At 37.0% G+C, this 17,423-nt stretch overlaps 1 protein-coding gene across 9 annotated transcripts in view; it reads left to right on the forward strand.

Annotated features, from left to right (window-relative positions):
• LOC105480968 (inversin) overlaps window positions 1-17,423 on the forward strand; it is a 321,354-nt gene that overhangs the window by 164,762 nt on the left and 139,169 nt on the right. The window lies entirely within an intron of this gene.

Genomic DNA, 17,423 nt, shown 5'->3' on the forward strand with positions numbered 1-17,423 from the left:
CCAGGTTGTACTAACTTACATTCCCACCAGCAGCGTATAAAGTGTTCCCCTTTCACCCCATTCATGCCAACATCTATTGTTTTTTGACTGTTTAATAATGGCTGTTCTGGCTGGGCTATGGTGATACTATCTCATTGTGGTTTTAATTTACATTTCCTGATGATTAGTGATGTTTAGCATTTTTTTCAGATGTTGGCCATTTGTATATCTTTTTTCAAAAATATCTATTCATGCCATTTGCCTACTTTTTAATGGGATTATTTGGGTTTTTTTCTTGCTGATTTGAGTTTCTCGTAGATTCTGGTTATTAGTTCTTTGTCAGATGCATAGTTTGGAAATATTTTCTTCCATTTTGTGGGTTGTCTGTTTACTCTGATAATTATTTCTTCCACTGCAAAGAATCTTTTTAGTTTTATTAGGTCTCATTTATTTTTGTTTTTGTTAAATTTGCTTTGGGGTCTAAATCATAAATTTTTGCCTAGACCATTGTCCGAAAGAGTTTTTCCTAGGTTTTCTTCTAGAATTTTTATGGTTTCAGGTCTTAGATTTCAGGCATTCATCCATCTTGAGTTGATTTTTGTATATGGTGAGAAATAGGGATCCAGTTTCTTTTCTCTACACGTGCATATCCATTTTTCCCAGCATTTTATTGAATAGGGTGTTTTTTCCCCAATTTATATTTTGGTATGCTTTGTCAAAGATCAGTTGTAAGTATTTGACTTTATTTCTGGGTTCTCTGTTCTGTTCCATTGGTCTATACATCTACTTTTATACCAGTACCATGCTGTTTTAATTACTATAGCCTTGTAGTATAATTTGAAGTCAGGTAATTGTGATGCCTCCAGATTTGTTCTTTTTGCTGAGGGTTGCTTTGGCTGTCCAGGCTCTTTTTTGGTTCCATATGAATTTCAGGATTGTTTCTTATTCTGTGAAAAATGATGTTGGTATTTTTATTGGAATTACATTGAATCTGTAGATTGCTTTGGGCAGTATGGTCATTTTTACAATACTGATTCTTCCAGTCAATGAGCGTGGGATGTGTTTCCATTTGTTTGTATCATCTATGATTTCTTTTTTTTTTTTGAGACGGAGTCTCACTCTGTCACCCAGGCTGGAGGGCAGTGGTGTGATCTCAGCTCACTGCAACCTCCACCTCCCAGGTTCAAGTGATTCTCCTGCCTCAGCCTCCCGAGTAGCTGGGATTACAGGTGTGTGCCACCATGCCCAGCTAATTTTTGTATTTTTAGTAGAGATGAGGTTTCACCATGTTGTCCAGGCTGGTATTAAACTCCTGAACTCAGGTGATCCACCCGCCTCAGCCTCCCAAAGTGCTGGGATTACAGGCATGAGTCACTGCAACCAGCCTCATCTATGATTTCTTTAGGCAGTGTTTTATAGTTCATCTTGTAGAGATCTTTCATCTTTCTGGTTAAGTATATTCCTAGGTTTTTGTTTGGTTTTGTTGTTTTTGTTGTTTTGCAGCTATTTTAAAAGGGATTGAGTTCATGATTTGATTCTCTGCATGGTCACTGTTGGTGTATAGCAGTGCTACTAATTTGTGTACATTGATTTTGTAACCTGAGACTTAATTGGATTCATTTATCAAATCTAGGATTCTTTTGGAGGAGTCTTCAGGGTTTTCTAGGTGTATAATCATGTCATTGGCAAAGAGAGATAGTTTAACCTTCTCATTTCCAATTTGGATGTCCTTTCTTTCTTTCTCTTGCTGATTGCTCTGGTTAGGACTTCCAGTACTATGCTGAATAGAAATGACGAAAGTAGGCATCCTTGTCTTGTTCCAGTTCTTACAGGGAATGCTTTCTACTTTTTCTGATTCGTTAAAATATACGTTGTGGGTTTGTTATATGTGGCTTCCTTCTATACTTAGATGGAACGTACCTCAAAATAATAATGTGTTGAGGGTTTTTATTATAAAGGAATGCTGGATTTTATTAAATGCTTGTTCTGTGTCTACTGAGATGATCGTATGGTTTTTATTTTTAATTCCATTTATGTGATGAATTGTACTTATTGACTTGCATATGTTAAAGCATCCCTGCAGCCCTGGATGAAACCCAGGGTGAATTATCTTTTTGATATGCTGTTGGATTCAGTTTGCTTTTATTTTGCTGAGGATTTTTGCATCTGTGTTCTTCAGGGTGATTGGTCTGTAGTTTCTTTCTTTTGTTTGTTGTTTTTTTCTGTTAGATCCTTTCCTGGTCTTGGTATCAGGGTAACATTGGCTTCATAGAATGAGTTAGGGAGGATTACCTCTTTCTCAATCTTTTTGAATAGTTTCAGTAATATTGATACCAATTTTTCTTCGAATATCTGGTAGAATTTGGCTGTGACTCCATCTGACCTTGGGCGTTTTTTGTTGTTATTGGCAATTTTTTAAATTACTGAGTCAATCTCACTGCTTGTTATTGGTTTGTTCAGGATTTCTGTTTCTTCCTAATCGAAGATGGGGGGCTGTATATTTCCAGGAATTTATCCATTTCCTCTAGATTTTCTACTTTGTGTGCAGAGAGGTGTTCAAAGTAGTCTCAAATGATCTTTTGTATATCTGTGATGTCGTTTTGTATTTCTGTGTTACAGACATTGCTGTTGTAATGTCTCCATGTTTATTTTTAATTGAACTTATTTGAATCTTCTTTATTTTTTTCTTGGTTAATAGGTTAATATAGCTAATGGTCTATCAATCTTGTCTACCTTGTCAAAAACTCAGCTTTTTGTTTCATTGGTCTTTTATATTGTTTATGTTTGTTTGTTTCAGTTTCATTTGATTCTGCTCTGATCTTTGTTATTTCTTTTCTTTTACTAGTTTGGAGTTTTGTTTGTTCTTGTTTCTTTACTTCCTTGAAGTGTGACAATAGGTTGTCAATTTGTGATCTTTCAGACTTTTTGATGTAGGCATTTAGCACTATAAAGTTTCCTCTTACTACTGCTTTTGCTGTATCTTGGAGGTTTTAATAACTGTGTCACTGTTATCATTCATTTCAAATAATTTTTTAATTTCCATCTTGATTTCATTGCTAACTCAAAAATAATTCAGGAGAAGATTGTTTAATTTTCATTACTTGTATAATTCTGAAAGGTCCTTTTGGAGTTGATTTCTAGTTTTTCTCCACTATGGTCTGAAAAGATAACTGTTTACCTTATTGATAGTTGATTACCTTTGATATGATTTTGATTTTTAAAAATTTATTGAGACTTATTTTGTTACCTATCATATGTTCTATCTTGGAGAATGTTCCATTTGCTGATAAGAAGTGTGTGTATTCTTTTTACTTTTATTTATTTGTTTTTTTTTTTTAATAGACAGGGTCTTGCCATGTCAGCCAGGTTGGTCTTGAACTCCTGGTTTCAAGCAATCTGCCTGCCTCACCCTCCCAAAGTGCTAAGATTACAGGCGTGAGCCACTGTGCCCAGCAAAGTATGTATATTCTATAGTTTTGGGGTAGAATTTTCTGTAGTGGTTAGGTCCATTTGTGGTAGAGTGCAGTTTAAGTCCAGTGTTTCTTTGTTGACTTTCTGCCTTGATGATCTGTCTAACACTGTCAGTGGAGTGTTGTATATCCCCACTATTATTGTGTTTCTGCCCATCTCTGGGCTCTCCAGAGTTAGGTGCATATATATTTAGGATTGTAATATCTTCTTCTTGGATTGATCCTTTTATCATTATATAATGACTTTCTTTGTCTTTTTTTTTTTTGACCATTGTTGCTTTAAAGTCTGTTTTGTTAACATCAGAATAGCTACTCTTGCCTGCTTTTGGTTTCCATTTGCTTGGAATATCTTTTTCCATCCTTTACCTTGAGTCTATAAGAATCTTTATATGTTAAATGAGTCTCTTGAATACAGCAGATACTTAGTTTGTAATTTTTCAACCATTCTGTCAGTGGAGGATATAGACCATTTACATTTAACATTAAATGTAACATTAAATGAGATGTGAAGTACTATTTCAGTCATCATTGTTGACTGTTACCTACTTTGTTTTCTTCATGTGTTATTGTTTTATAGGCTTTGTGAGTTATATGCTTTCAAGATGTTCTATTCTGGTGCATATCGACCATTTGTTTCAAGATTTAGAGCTCCTTTTAGCATTTCTTGTAGAGTTGGTCTGGTAGTGACAAATTCTCTCAGTATTTGCTCATCTGAAAAAAAAAACAATTTTTTTTCTCCTTCATTTATGAAACATAGTTTTGCTGGATACAAAATTCTTGGCCGACAATTATTCTGTTGAAGGAGGCTAAAGATAGGACTCTAATTCTTTCTGGCTTGTAAGATTTCTGCCAAGAAAGCTGTTGTTAGTCTAATAAGTTTTCTTTTATAGGTTACCTGATGCTTTTGTCTTACTGCTCTTATAATTCTTTCCTTCATGTTGATTTTAGATAGCCTGATGATTATATGCCTTGGTGATGTCCTTTTTGTTTTCTTTTTTTTTCTTCTGAGACAGAGTCTCACTCTTGTCACCCAAGCTGGAATGCAGTGGCATGATCTTGGCCTACTGCAGCCTTGACCTCCTGGGCTCAAGCAATCCTCCCACCTTACCCTCCCAAGTAACTGGGACTATAGGCATATGCCACCACATCTGGCCAATTTTTAAATTTTTTTGTAGAGATGGGCTCTCTCTATGTTGCCCAGGCTGGTCTCAAACTCCTAGTCTCAAGTAGTCCTCCCACCTCGGCCTCCCAAAGTGGTATTACAGGCATTAGCTACTGTGTCTAGCTGGTGATATCCTTTTTCTAATGAATCTCCAAGGAGTTATTTCAGTTTCTTGTGTTTGGTTATCTAAATCTCTAGCAAGGTCAGGAAGTTTTCCTCAATTATTCCCTCAGATAAGTTTTCCAAATTTTTTGTTTCTCTTCTCCCTCAGGAACACTAGTGATTCTTTGGTTTGGCGATTTTACATAATCCCATACTTCTTGGAGAATTTATTCATTTCTTTTAATTATATTTTCTTTATTCTTGTCTGGGTTAATTCAAAAGCTTTGCCTCCAAGCTCTGAAATTTTTTCTTCTGCTTGGTCTAGTCTATTGTTAAAACTTTCCAGTGCATTTTTAAATTCTCTAAATGTGTCTTTCATTTTCAAAAGTTCTGATTGGTTTTTCTTTAAAATAACTCTCTCTAGAAAATTTATCATTCATATCCTGAATTATTTTTTTTAACTTCACTATGTTGGTTTTCACCTTTCTCTTGCATCTCTTTGAGTAGCTTAACAATCGACCTTTTGGATTCTTCATCTGCTATTTCAAAGATTTCACCTTGGTTTGGATCCATTGCTGGTGAGTTAGTGTGATCTTTTGTGGGTACTACTGTAGAACCCTCTTTTGTCATATTTTCAGAATTATTTTTCTGGTTCCTTCTCACTTGGGTAGACTATTTCTTCTAGTATTTTTGAGTTTATTTTTCATTCAACTGTGTTTTTTAATTTTTTAATTCCCCCTTAAGGATGTAACTTTAACGTTTACAGTTTATTATAGCCTAATTTGACTCTTGATGATTTCCGGTGTGAAGACTCTGAGTTCCTTGGTTATAGAGAATCTTTGTATGATGGCTTTCTCAGATACTGTTTGTAATAGCAGTGTGCTTGGTGTGTGAGCAAGTTCACTGTCTTAAGTTTTCCATCTGGCTCACAGTGTAGACTGCAGCCCACCATTTCTTTCAGAGGGTCTGTGGTTTCTTTCAGTTTTCCTGTTAAGTTCCTGTGTTGCTTCTTGAACAAAAAGTTCACAGTAATCTCTACACACTCTTTTGTCTTTTCAAGTGGGGGACGCATGCTAACAATTATTTCAGTCCACCATCTTGGAGAAAAAAGTGAGAGAGAGAGACAGAGAGAGAGACAGAGAAAATGGAATAATGCAGTAATATTCTTCTGTGTCTAGGATCTTTCACTCAACATAATATTTTTGAGATTTATCCATATTGTTGCACATATCATAGCTTATTCTTTCTCTGCTGCTGAATTGTATTCTATTGCACAAGTATATCATAATTTGTTTGTACATTCATGTGATGAAGAACATTTGGGTTGGTTACAGCCTTTAGCTATTATGAGAGAATCTTATGAATAAATTGAAAAAATTAACATTCTTCTACGGGTCTTTTTGTGGACATTTGTAGTCATCAAATAAATACCTAAAAGTGCAATGCTCTTTAATAGTTCCTGCATATTTTTTGCTTTAGTAGATACTGCCTAATGGTTTTCCAAAATGTTGCTACCACTTTACACTCTGACCAACAACACAGTATGTGAGAGTTTCAGATGCCATACATCTTGGGCAGTATTTGGTTTTGTCAGTCCTTTTACTTTTAGCATTTCTAGTTTGTATCTCATTTTTGTTTTAATTTGCATTTACCTAATGACTAATGAAGTTGAGTACTTTTCATAAGCTTAATAATCATTTGTATATTTTCTTTTGTGAAGTTGTGTGCTCAAGTCCTTTACTCATTTTTTTCTGTATTATTTTTAGAGGCTATTACAATAAGACACTATCCAAAGTTTTTAAATAAGATTTCAGATTAGATTACCTATGATAGCAATGTCTTTTTTATTTTTATTTTTTTGATACAGAGTTTTACTCTGTCACCCACACTGAAGTGCAGTGGTACAAGCCTAGCTCACTGCAGCCTTGAATTCCTGAGTTCAAGCATTCCTCCCACCTCAGCCTCCTGCGTAGCTGGGACTACAGGCATATGCCACCATACCCAGCTAATTTTTAAAATTTTTTTGTAGAGATGAGGTGTCGCTGTGTTGCCCAGGCTGGTCTCATATTGCTGGCCATGAACAATCCTCCCACCTTGGCTGCCCAAAGTGGATTACATGCATCAGCCATTGCGCCCAGCCAGCAATATATTTTGATTGATTTTTTAAATCTCTTTTGCACAGATTCTTTATACAAATTTTGCCAGAATATACATAACATAAAATTTGCCACTTTAACCATTTTTGAGTGTACTATTCAGTGGCATTAAGCACATTCACAATGTTGTGCCACCATCCCCACTATTCCTTCTGTATATTTAGTAATTTCTTGAATGTAATTGACATGTAACAAATTATGTATATCTCAGATGTGTAATTTGATAAGTTGTGCCATATTTACAAATCTTCAAAAGTTTCCTAATGACCATTTGTTATCCCTTCTCCCAACCACCCTCTGCCTCCACCCTCCCTCCCCAAGCAACCAGTGATCTATTTTCTCTCACGACAGATTGATTTGCATTTTCAAGAATTTTATATAAGTGAAATCATATGAAACTATTCTTTTTGCCTAGCTTCTTTCACTTAGTGTAATTATTTTGAAATTCATTCATGTTATTATTGCATATATCAATGATTTATATATTGTCATTATTCAGTATTATTCTATTGTGTGGATATATTACAAATTGTTTTCAAGCTCCTGGTCTCAAGTGATCCTCCTGACTCAGCCTCCTAAAGTGCTGGGATTGCAAGCATGTACAAGGTAAAAGTTTAAAGTTTACAGGCGTAAGCCATAGCACCTAGCCTTGGATATACTACAGATTATTTAGCCATTTCCCTGTTGGTGGACATTCGGGTTGTTTTCTGTTTTGGACTATTACTAATGAAGGTGGTAAGAACATTCATCTGTAAGCATATGCTTTCATTTCTCTTGGGCAAATCATTAGAAACGGAATGGCCGGGTCATATAGCAGGTGTACGTTTAACTTTTAAGAAAATGCTGAACAGTTTTCCAAAGTGCTTGTACTATTTTACTTTCCCAGTGATAGTGAATGAACGTTCATGCCCTCACTTTCTTATGAGGATACTTCGTATAGTCAGTCTTTTTCATTTGAGCCATTCTAAATATAGCCATTTATTCCATTTAAGTGTGTAGTGGTATTAATTTGCATTTCTCTAATGACAAATGATGCTGAGATCTTTTCATGTGCTTATCATTTGTAGGTCTTTGATCTTTTTGCATTGATCTTGTTTCTGCAAACTTGCTAAAGTTCCTTACTCATTTTATTAGTCGTTTCGTGGATTTTTTAGACTCCTACATAAACAATCATGTCATATGTGAATTAAAATGAGGGTTTTTTTTTTTTCCCAAATCTTTATGCCCTCCCTTCCTCCCTTCTTTCCTTTCTTCCTTCTTTCCTTTTTTTCAGCCTTATTTTACTGGCTAACACCTCCATTACAAATTTAAATAGAAGTGATTAGAGTAGACATCCTTGCCTTATTTCTGATCTTAGGAAGAAAGCGTGTAGTATTTCACCACTAAACATGAAATTAATTTCAATTTTTAAAAGACGTCCTTGAGCTAAAGAATACAGGAATAACAAATGTAGGGGGAAGCTACTACTTCCGAGGCTTAGAGAGAGTATCCAAGACAGGAACAAACTTGGAAGCTGAGATTCAGGCCTTATAGGAATGAGTGTGGCTGTGCCCCTGGATGGTGAAGTTCACTGATATGCCAAGGGCCAGAGCTAGAGAGCTGGGGCTGATGAGCAGAAAGTTGCCCACTGGGGTAGTGGTGAAACTTACTGGAGTGTGAGACCCACTGAGTCTCCTGTAGACCTCCGACATCTGCATCATAGGAGCAAGAAGAGCACATTGGAACCAGTGTGAAGAGCCCCTTCCTTTGCTATTACTTGCAGTGTCCCTGCTGCACCCACTACAGATAAAGTCAAATATTGTGGCAACTGGCAAAGGAGAAATGTTCACAGGGTCTAGTCTCACAAAACAGGGTAAAGAAGCTGATTTGGAGCTGAGAGGCAAAAAACTGATAAATAATAGACTGATCGAGGAAACTTTCTTTTGATTCTAGTTTGCTGGCAATTTAAACCAACAGTTGGTGTTGAATATTGTCAAATGCCTTTTCTACATCTATTGGAATTATCATATAGTTGTTGTTCTTTATTTATTTTGCTCGTTATATCAATTGTTTAAAAAAAATTTTAGAGATGGAGTCTCACTGTGTTGCCCAGGCTAGACTTGAACTCCTAGGCTCAAGCAATCCTCCCACCTCAACCTCCCGAGTACCTGGGACTACAGGCACACCCTACCACATGCAACACATCAATTGATTTTTTTTTTTTTTTTTTTTTTTTTTGAGACGGAGTCTCGCTTTGTTGCTTGGGCTGGAGTGCAGTGGTGTGATCTCGGCTCACTGCAGCCTCCACCTTCCAGGTTCAAGCAATTCTCCTGCCTCAGCCTCCTGAGTGGTTGGGACTACAGCTGTGCACCACCACACCTGGCTAATTTTTATATTTTTAGTAGATACAGCATTCCACCATGTTGGCCAGGCTAATCTCGAGCTCCTAACCTCAAGTGATCTGCCCTCCTTGGCCTGCCAAAGTGCTGGGATTACAGGCGTGAGCCACCATACCCGGCCACATCAATTGATTTTAAAATATGAAACTAACCTTGCACTTCTGGGATTAAGTCCTACTTTTTATGTATTGCTCAATTTAATTTGCTAATACATTAAGGATGTTTGCAACAGTGTTAAAAGGAGTATTAGTGTATAGTTTAGGGTTTTTTTTTTCCTTGTAATGTCTTTGTCAGGTTTTCCTATCAGGATTTGCAGACTTCATAAAATAAGCTGGGAAACTGTCTCATCTTCTTCTGTTATTTATAAAGTTGAGTAAGATTGGTAAGATTGGAATTATTTCTTTCTTAAGTTTTTTATAGAATTTACCAGTGAAACTACCTAGTCCTGCTGGAGTTTTTTCTTTTCAATTCAGTAGGAAGGTTTTTTGGCAACAAACCTACTTTCTTTTATATATTTAGACTTTTCAGATTTTATTTCTTCTTATCTCCATTTTAGTATGTTGTTTTTTTCAGTGATTTCTCCAAGGCCCCTCAGGAAGGAATTTAGAACAAAAAATGATGGTCAGAATTCAATCCTCAGTTCTCCTTTATCTGAGGCCTGTGTGATAGCTTTTGGCATTTTTCATCTCGTGGGAGTTTCTGACAAACAACTCAAGAACATATGTTGGGATGTTATCTTTTACTTTCCATGGGACACCAAAATACCTTGTGTCTCTGGCTTGCTTGGGAAACTGTTTTTACTATCTTCTTGCTTATCAGGTAACTCATTTACTTTTCAAGGCTAGCTGGGTGCCTGGACCTTCCCTCAAAGGGACTCAAAATGGTTCCTTTATTTCCATGCTGAGGGGAGCCCAGCAGGTCCTTGAAAGGGGTCGCTGTTCTATCTCAATCTTTTTCTAGCTTCTTATGCTAGAATCTTAGGTCAATGATTTTATATAATCATTATTATGATAAAATTGTTATAAAATATTATATATTTTTATGTAATATATAAATACATTATTTATAATTACCTAATTGTATATGTAGTTTTCTTAAATACATATAATTATTTAAGTCTGTGAAATTTTCCTAACCACTGCTTTAGCTGCAACTCACAAGTTTTGTTATGTTGCATTTTCTTCAAGTTTGAAATTCTGAGGGGAGAAAACACACTCCACATGTTTGGGTTTTTTTCTGTTCTCTCATTCAACACAGCAATCAACACAGAAGACTTCAGTGACCAAATATATGGAGACCTCTCCACCAGCAAGCAAGCAAGCAGTCAGTTCTGTAGCAGATACCCAGCTGGATATCCCCTAATTCAATTCTAACACTATCTACCCAGAGATGGTATCAGATCCCACAGATTGAAGGCTCAGTCTCCAGACTGCCTCATGCTTCAGACACCAGTTACAAGTCAAGGTCCCCTGAACTTCTGACCAAACTGGCTTCAAGTTGGGGTTCCTATGACCCCCTGTTTAGTTTCAATTACTTTGCTAGAGTGGCTCACAGAACTCAGGGAAACATGTTTACTAGTTTATTACAAAGGATATATTAAAAGATACCAACAAACAGCCAGTTGAAGAGATACATGGGCTGGGTACCATAACTCATGCCTGTAATCCCAGCACTTTGCGAAGTTGAGGCAAGAGGATCCCTTGATCCCAGGAGTTAGAGACCAGCCTGGGCAATATTGAGAAACCTGACTCTATCAAAATAAATAAATAAAATAGAAAAAAGAAAAGATAAGCTACATAATGCAAGGTAGAGAAGGGTCTCAAGCACAGAGCTTCTGTCTATGTGGAGTGGGGTGCACCACTCTCCCAGCATGTGGATGAATTTCTTGTTCACCTTCCTATAAGCCTCCACATGTTCAGCTATCCTGTACCCCATCCTTTTGGGCCTTTTATGGAGAATTCATTGGATAGGCATGATTAACAACCATGTAGAAATGTGATTGAGCCAAAAAGGTGTGATCTAATTGTAACAGACTGAGGGGGGAAACCCATTAAGGCCTGTCTGTTCAGATTCATCTTGGCCTCTCTCTGCAGCATTCCTTCCTCCAGGGTATGGGGCAAAAACTCTTTTGAAACAGAGGTCTTGTAACATACAGTCAGACAAGGTAGGTCAGAGAATTTCTTTATGACCAGAGGCGGAGGAAGAGTAGAGTATATTTTTAGTTTCTGAGGTCTGCCTTGGAGAGAAAAGGGAGCAGATGAAAGGAAAGCAGGAGAAGGTCAGAGAGAGATTGTTTTCTGAGGCCTGTTTCTGAGGCCTAAGGCACCCAACATTTTAACAAAAGACCGTAACAAGGTCTGTGGGAGTTAAGAGCCAGAAACCATGGACAAAAATCTGTATCTATATCTATATCACCATCAAAATCAGATAATTAACTTTTATACAATACTATCCTCAGACCCTCTTATTATCCCAAAAATATCCTTAGGTGTTAAGTTCAGAATCACACATTGCCTTTGTCAAACCTATTTAGTCTCCTTCAATCTAGAAAAGTTTCTTAATCTTTCCTCAACTTTAATGGTGTTGACACATTTGAAGATTAAGGGCTAGATTTTTTTTTTTTTTTTTTTGAGGCAGAGTTTTGCTCTTCTTATCCAGGCTGGAGTGCAATGGTGCGATCTCGGCTCACCACAACCTTTGCCTCCCAGGTTCAAGCGATTTTCCTGCCTCCAGAGTAGCTGGGATTACAGGCGTGCACTACCACGTCCCACTAATTTGGTATTTTTAGTAGAGACAGGGTTTCTCCATGTTGGTCAGGCTGGTCTTGAACTCCCGACTTCAGGTGATCCACCCTCCTTGGCCTCCCAAAGTACTGGGATTATAGACGTGAAGATGTGAGCCACCGCCGCCCGGCCATTTTTTTTTTTTTTTTGGAGACAGAGTCTTGCTTTGTCACTAGGCTGGAGTACAGTGGCACAATCTCGGCTCACTGCAACCTCCACCTCTGGGGTTCAAGCAATTCTTCTCCCTTAGCCTCCTGAGTAGCTGGGACTACAGGCGTGTACCATCATGCCCAGATAATTTTTGTGTTTTTAGTAGAGACAGGGTTTCACCGTGTTAGCCAGGATGGTCTTGATCTCCTGACCTCGTGAGCCGCCTGCCTCGGCCTCCCAAAGTGCTGGGATTACAGGTGGAAGCCACCACGCCTGGCCCTGGCTACATATTTTATATAATGTCCCTCAATCTGGGTTTGTTAGGTATCTTCTCATGATTAGATTTATGTTATTCATATTGGCAGAGACATCATAGAAGTAATGCTGTGTTCTTCTTATTGAATCCTATTTTGTGTCACAAAATTTTGATGTTTTTCATCACTAATTACGTTCACTTGCTCAATTAAGGTACTTGTTGGCTTTTTATCTTTATAATCAGTAAATATTTTGAGGGACAGTACTTTGAAACTATGTAAATATCTTATTGTTTACTTTATCTGCTGCTAATGTAGCCACTCCAACTTTCTTATCACTCATTTCAGGCAAATGTTTTTCTATTATTACTTTCAACCTGTCTGTGTCTTTATATTTAAAGTGTATCTCTTGTAGCCAACATAAGCATCTCTAATAGACTTTCTTTTTTATCTAGTCTGACAATATCTGCATTTTAATTGAAATATTAGTCCATTTACATTTATTGAATTCTTGATATGGTTGATTTTAAGTTTTTCATCTTACTATTTTTATTTTGAGCCAACTGTTATTGTTCCTTTCAATCTGTTTTCTTTTTCTCGTTTGGATTAGTCAAATTTTTAGTTTTTAATTTTAGTTCTTCACTTGGCTCTTTCCCTATACCTATGTATTATTTTTAAGAGGTTGCTTTAGGGTTTACAGTATGCATCTTTCACTTACTGCATTGGAATATTATACTATGCCTCATAAAACTTAACTATATCATGTTATTGTTTTCCGGTAGCCATCGGTTCCAATGAGAAGTACACCATCATCCCTGTTGTTCCTATGTGTATAATGGTGGTGGTTGTTTTTCTGACTTCTTTCAATGTTTTCTTTTTTAGCTTTGATTTTCAACAGTTTCCCTGTCATGTGCATAGAGGTAGTTTTCTTTATATTAACCATGCTTTGGATTCACTGAGATTCTTGGACATAAAAGTTGATATTTTTACCAAATTTAAATCATTTCTCAAATACTCTTATCTGTTCCATTCTCTCTTCTTCTGGAACAAAATTACACATAATGTTAGATTTTTCTATATTGTCCTACAAGTCATTGAGGTTTTATTGATTTTTGAAAAATCTCTTCCTTGTCTTCAAATTTAATTATTTCTGTTGATCTAAACTGAAATTTATTGGCCTGTTCTTCTGTTTTTCAGTCTACTATTAAGTCTATGCTATGATTTTTACATTTCTGATATAGTAGTTTCCAATTCTAGAATTTCCAGTTGATTCTTTTTATGTAATTTTTCTCTGCTGAGTTTCCCTCATTTGCTTGGTAATTATGACCATCTTTTTCTGTTAAGTCTTTGACCATATTTATAAAGCTATTGTAAATTCTTTGTGTGCTAATTCCAACATCTGGGTTATCTTAAGATCTATTTATTTTGTTTTTTCTCTTAAAATTGAGTCCGGTTTTTCTGTTTGTTTGCACATGGAGTAATTTTTTATAGTTTACTCAGAATTGTGGATGATACCTTGTAGGGACTCTTGATTCTGTTATCTTCCTCTAAAGAATGTTGACTTTTTGTTTTGTAAAAGTTAAAGCTGACTAATTACACTGAACTTGTTGAATGTCTCGGTTTTTCCCTTAGTCTAGTTGAATCTATTAGACCAGGTCCACAGTCCTGGTACATAGTCGATACTTCTAAGGCATGGCCCTTCTGAGATTTTAATGGGAAATCTGAACTCCAAATTCTACCCCTGTGCCTTGGGTAGTAGCTGAAATCTCTGATCAGCTCTTCAACTTTCTTTTTGTGGGTTTCTGCAGACATCTTGGAGTCTCCCATACATTGTCAATTCAGGGATCAGCCAAGGATTTTAAGGGAGTCTATATGCATATATGGGGCTTCACCTCTTTGGTTCTTTTTTTTTTTTTTTTTTTTTGAGACGGAGTCTCACTCTGTTGCCCAGGCTGGAGTGCAGTGGCCAGATCTCAGCTCACTGCAAGCTCCACCTCCCGGATTTACGCCATTCTCCTGCCTCAGCCTCCCGATTAGCTGGGACTATAGGCGCCCGCCACCTCACCCGGCTAATTTTTTGTATTTTTTAGTAGAGACGAGGTTTCACCGTGTTAGCCAGGATAGTCTCGATCTCCTGACCTCGTGATCCGCCCGTCTTGGCCTCCCAAAGTGCTGGGATTACAGGCTTGAGCCACCGCGCCCGGCCCCCTCTTTGGCTCTTTTACCCATCTCTTTTATTCCATCATTCTAATCTGATTTACCACATTCTAATGTCTAATCAACTGAAGTAACCTACCAATCTTTCTGATTCAAGCCTTTGCCCTCTTCAAACCATTCTTCACACTGCCGCCAGATTTCATTCACTCATTTATTCATTTAACAAATAGTCAATGAGTGCTTTCCTAAAAGATAATACTGTCAAGCAGTCAAGCTACTACAGCTGCTAGGCTGGCTTGCCACATAGATTCAGCTGGTAAAAAGACTATAAGTCCAAATTGATTTAGACAGTTTATTGCTTATGGCACAGCAGGCAGCATGAGCTTCATGTTTGCATTGGTTCTCCTTGCCCCCAAGTCCCATAAGGGTGGTATGGACCCTTTGCAGGTCCAGATAGATGCTGCAAAGGCAGAGGGTCAGTGTCATACCTGAGGAAACTTGAACTTAAAAAACCTCCAATCTTACATCAAGGCTGTGAGCAAACCTGCCTATCCTTTGCCACCAAATGAAACATTATCTTTATTATCCTGGTTAGCAAACAAATCTGTCCTCTAACCTGAAGGGAGGTACCATTTCTAGCTTCCAAAGCAACTAGTTATGCAGACATCTTTGAAAAGATAGTCCAAATTACCAGATATGCAGAAACGTGATGGAGAGTTGCTTCCAAACAAGTACAAGGAGAAAGCAAACCACTTAGGTCAAGTTTTGAGATTGATTTCAGAGATATCAGAAATGCGTGCATCTGCTCCCCAACCCCAGTTATCATTCTCCTTTCCATCTGCAAAGATAAAAGAATCTCAACCACTTGCTAATTATAGACATAAATTTCCACAAAAGATTTTAAATATTTCATCCCACAACAAGATATAAGACTGGAAACCAGAATTACCTTGGAAGTGTTGGGCTAGCACTCCTTTACACTAAACTGGAAAGGTATAGACTGCAAAAGCAGGCATTACCTGTTTATAATTAGCAATTTATATGTACTTTAAACAACTATCCAAAGGAATTGAGTTAGGTATAATCAGAAGAGGAAGAGACTCGAGATATGCACTACTATGGTTCTAGCTACAAGGGCCTTACACCCAAGATAAGGAGAAGGGGCACATATACTTAAAGAGGGCATAATCTTACATGCCAGTGTTAGTATGCTGAGTGTCCCATACAAGCGAGTCTGGCCATAGTGCTCATATTCAGAGGTGGGAACAATCATTAGGGGATGCTTTTCTAGAACATTTCAGTTTCCATTATTCTTCTGACTGGGTGTTGAAAAGCAGTTATTACAATAGTTTTTTTTTTTTTTTGACTTCCTGATGCATCTGCAGATGTGCACTGAACTTAATACTGTAGTCACAATGATGGCTTTACATCATTCAGGGAGTCATTCCTTAAGCCTAGCTAGAGTCCTTCCACTTACTTTATAAGTATATAATTCCCTGTATTAAAGTCTTTCCTGCCTAAAATACCTAAATGGCTTCTGTTTCCTGTACTGAACCTGCCTAATACATGGAGGAATTGAAATTTCAGGTGGGTCTTAAAGAAATGGTCAACTTTTGACATAGAATGAGAACCCAGAGAGAACTTCAGGCAGAGGGAATAGAGTGAGCAAAGATTAAAAGGCAGAAATGGCCATGGCATTTTTAAGAACCATTGAGGAAGCTGATTACAGAAGAGAATGATAGAGTTTCCTATTATACAAATTTCTTTATTTCCTATCGAATCCTAAATTTTTTATCTCTTTTCCTTTTCCACTTCCTTTTTTTCTTTCTGTCTTCCCTCTCCTTTCTTTCTGTATATCACTTGTCTACCCCTTTAACCTTCCATGTCACACAGTAGCATTCATAGACATTGCTTACTTATTTTGGTGGTTAAGTTGCTGCACCTCCAAAGTTTTTGTTCTTTCCACTGAATATTCCACTATTAGGTCAGAAGGCTCATTCTTGTACTTGGCTCTATTACTAAGCAGACTCATTCATAAATTTAGTCTCCTTAGACTAACTAGATTTATTGTGGGCTACCAGAAATCCTAGATGTGCATGACTGCACTTGGAAGCTTTGAGCTTTACAGCCCTGTTTACTGCCACCTGATTCTAACCAGAGCAATATCTCTTATCCATTGGCAGAAAAGAGTTAAGGATGTGATAGGGAATTTGAGTTAGTGGTGGGCATGAAAGTAATGTGATGGGCTTGTAGAAGATGAGTGCAAGGCATGTTGGAGGCAATAACATAGATATTTCACCGTAGCTCTCAGAAAATTGTATCTCCTGAGGTACAAAACATAAAATCCAACATACATTTGATGTTTAGCATCTACAGCATTTGGTGAGCCATTGTGAAACACATACCAGTTACTTTTGATAAAGTAGCTTGAAAGAAGTCTTGATTTTTTAAAAAATTCTTGCTTCAAACATTCCACGTAATTTTGTTTTCCTGCCCCATTTTCTGTTATTCATTCTCAATGTTTTATATTGCCTGTTACTCAGTAGCTTGACTTCTTGTTGTTAATAACTGTAGTCTCAGGTAACTTTTTCTTTGGCTTTGTGAACATTTTTTTCTCAAGTTTATTTTATCCAGGCTAGGTATTTAGCAGCTCTGTGTTTCTTATAAAAAGAAATACAAATTATAAAAGCTAAAATGAACCTTGAAAAGCATTTAGTGCAGCATTTCCCAAAGCTTACTTTTTTTTTTTTTTTTTTTTTTTTTTTTTGAGATAAAGTCTCACTCTGTCATCTAGGCTGGAGTGCATTGGCACGATCTGGGCTCACTGTAACC

This window comes from Macaca nemestrina, chromosome 14, assembly GCF_043159975.1.
Source record: "Macaca nemestrina isolate mMacNem1 chromosome 14, mMacNem.hap1, whole genome shotgun sequence".
Lineage (NCBI taxonomy): Eukaryota > Metazoa > Chordata > Mammalia > Primates > Cercopithecidae > Macaca > Macaca nemestrina.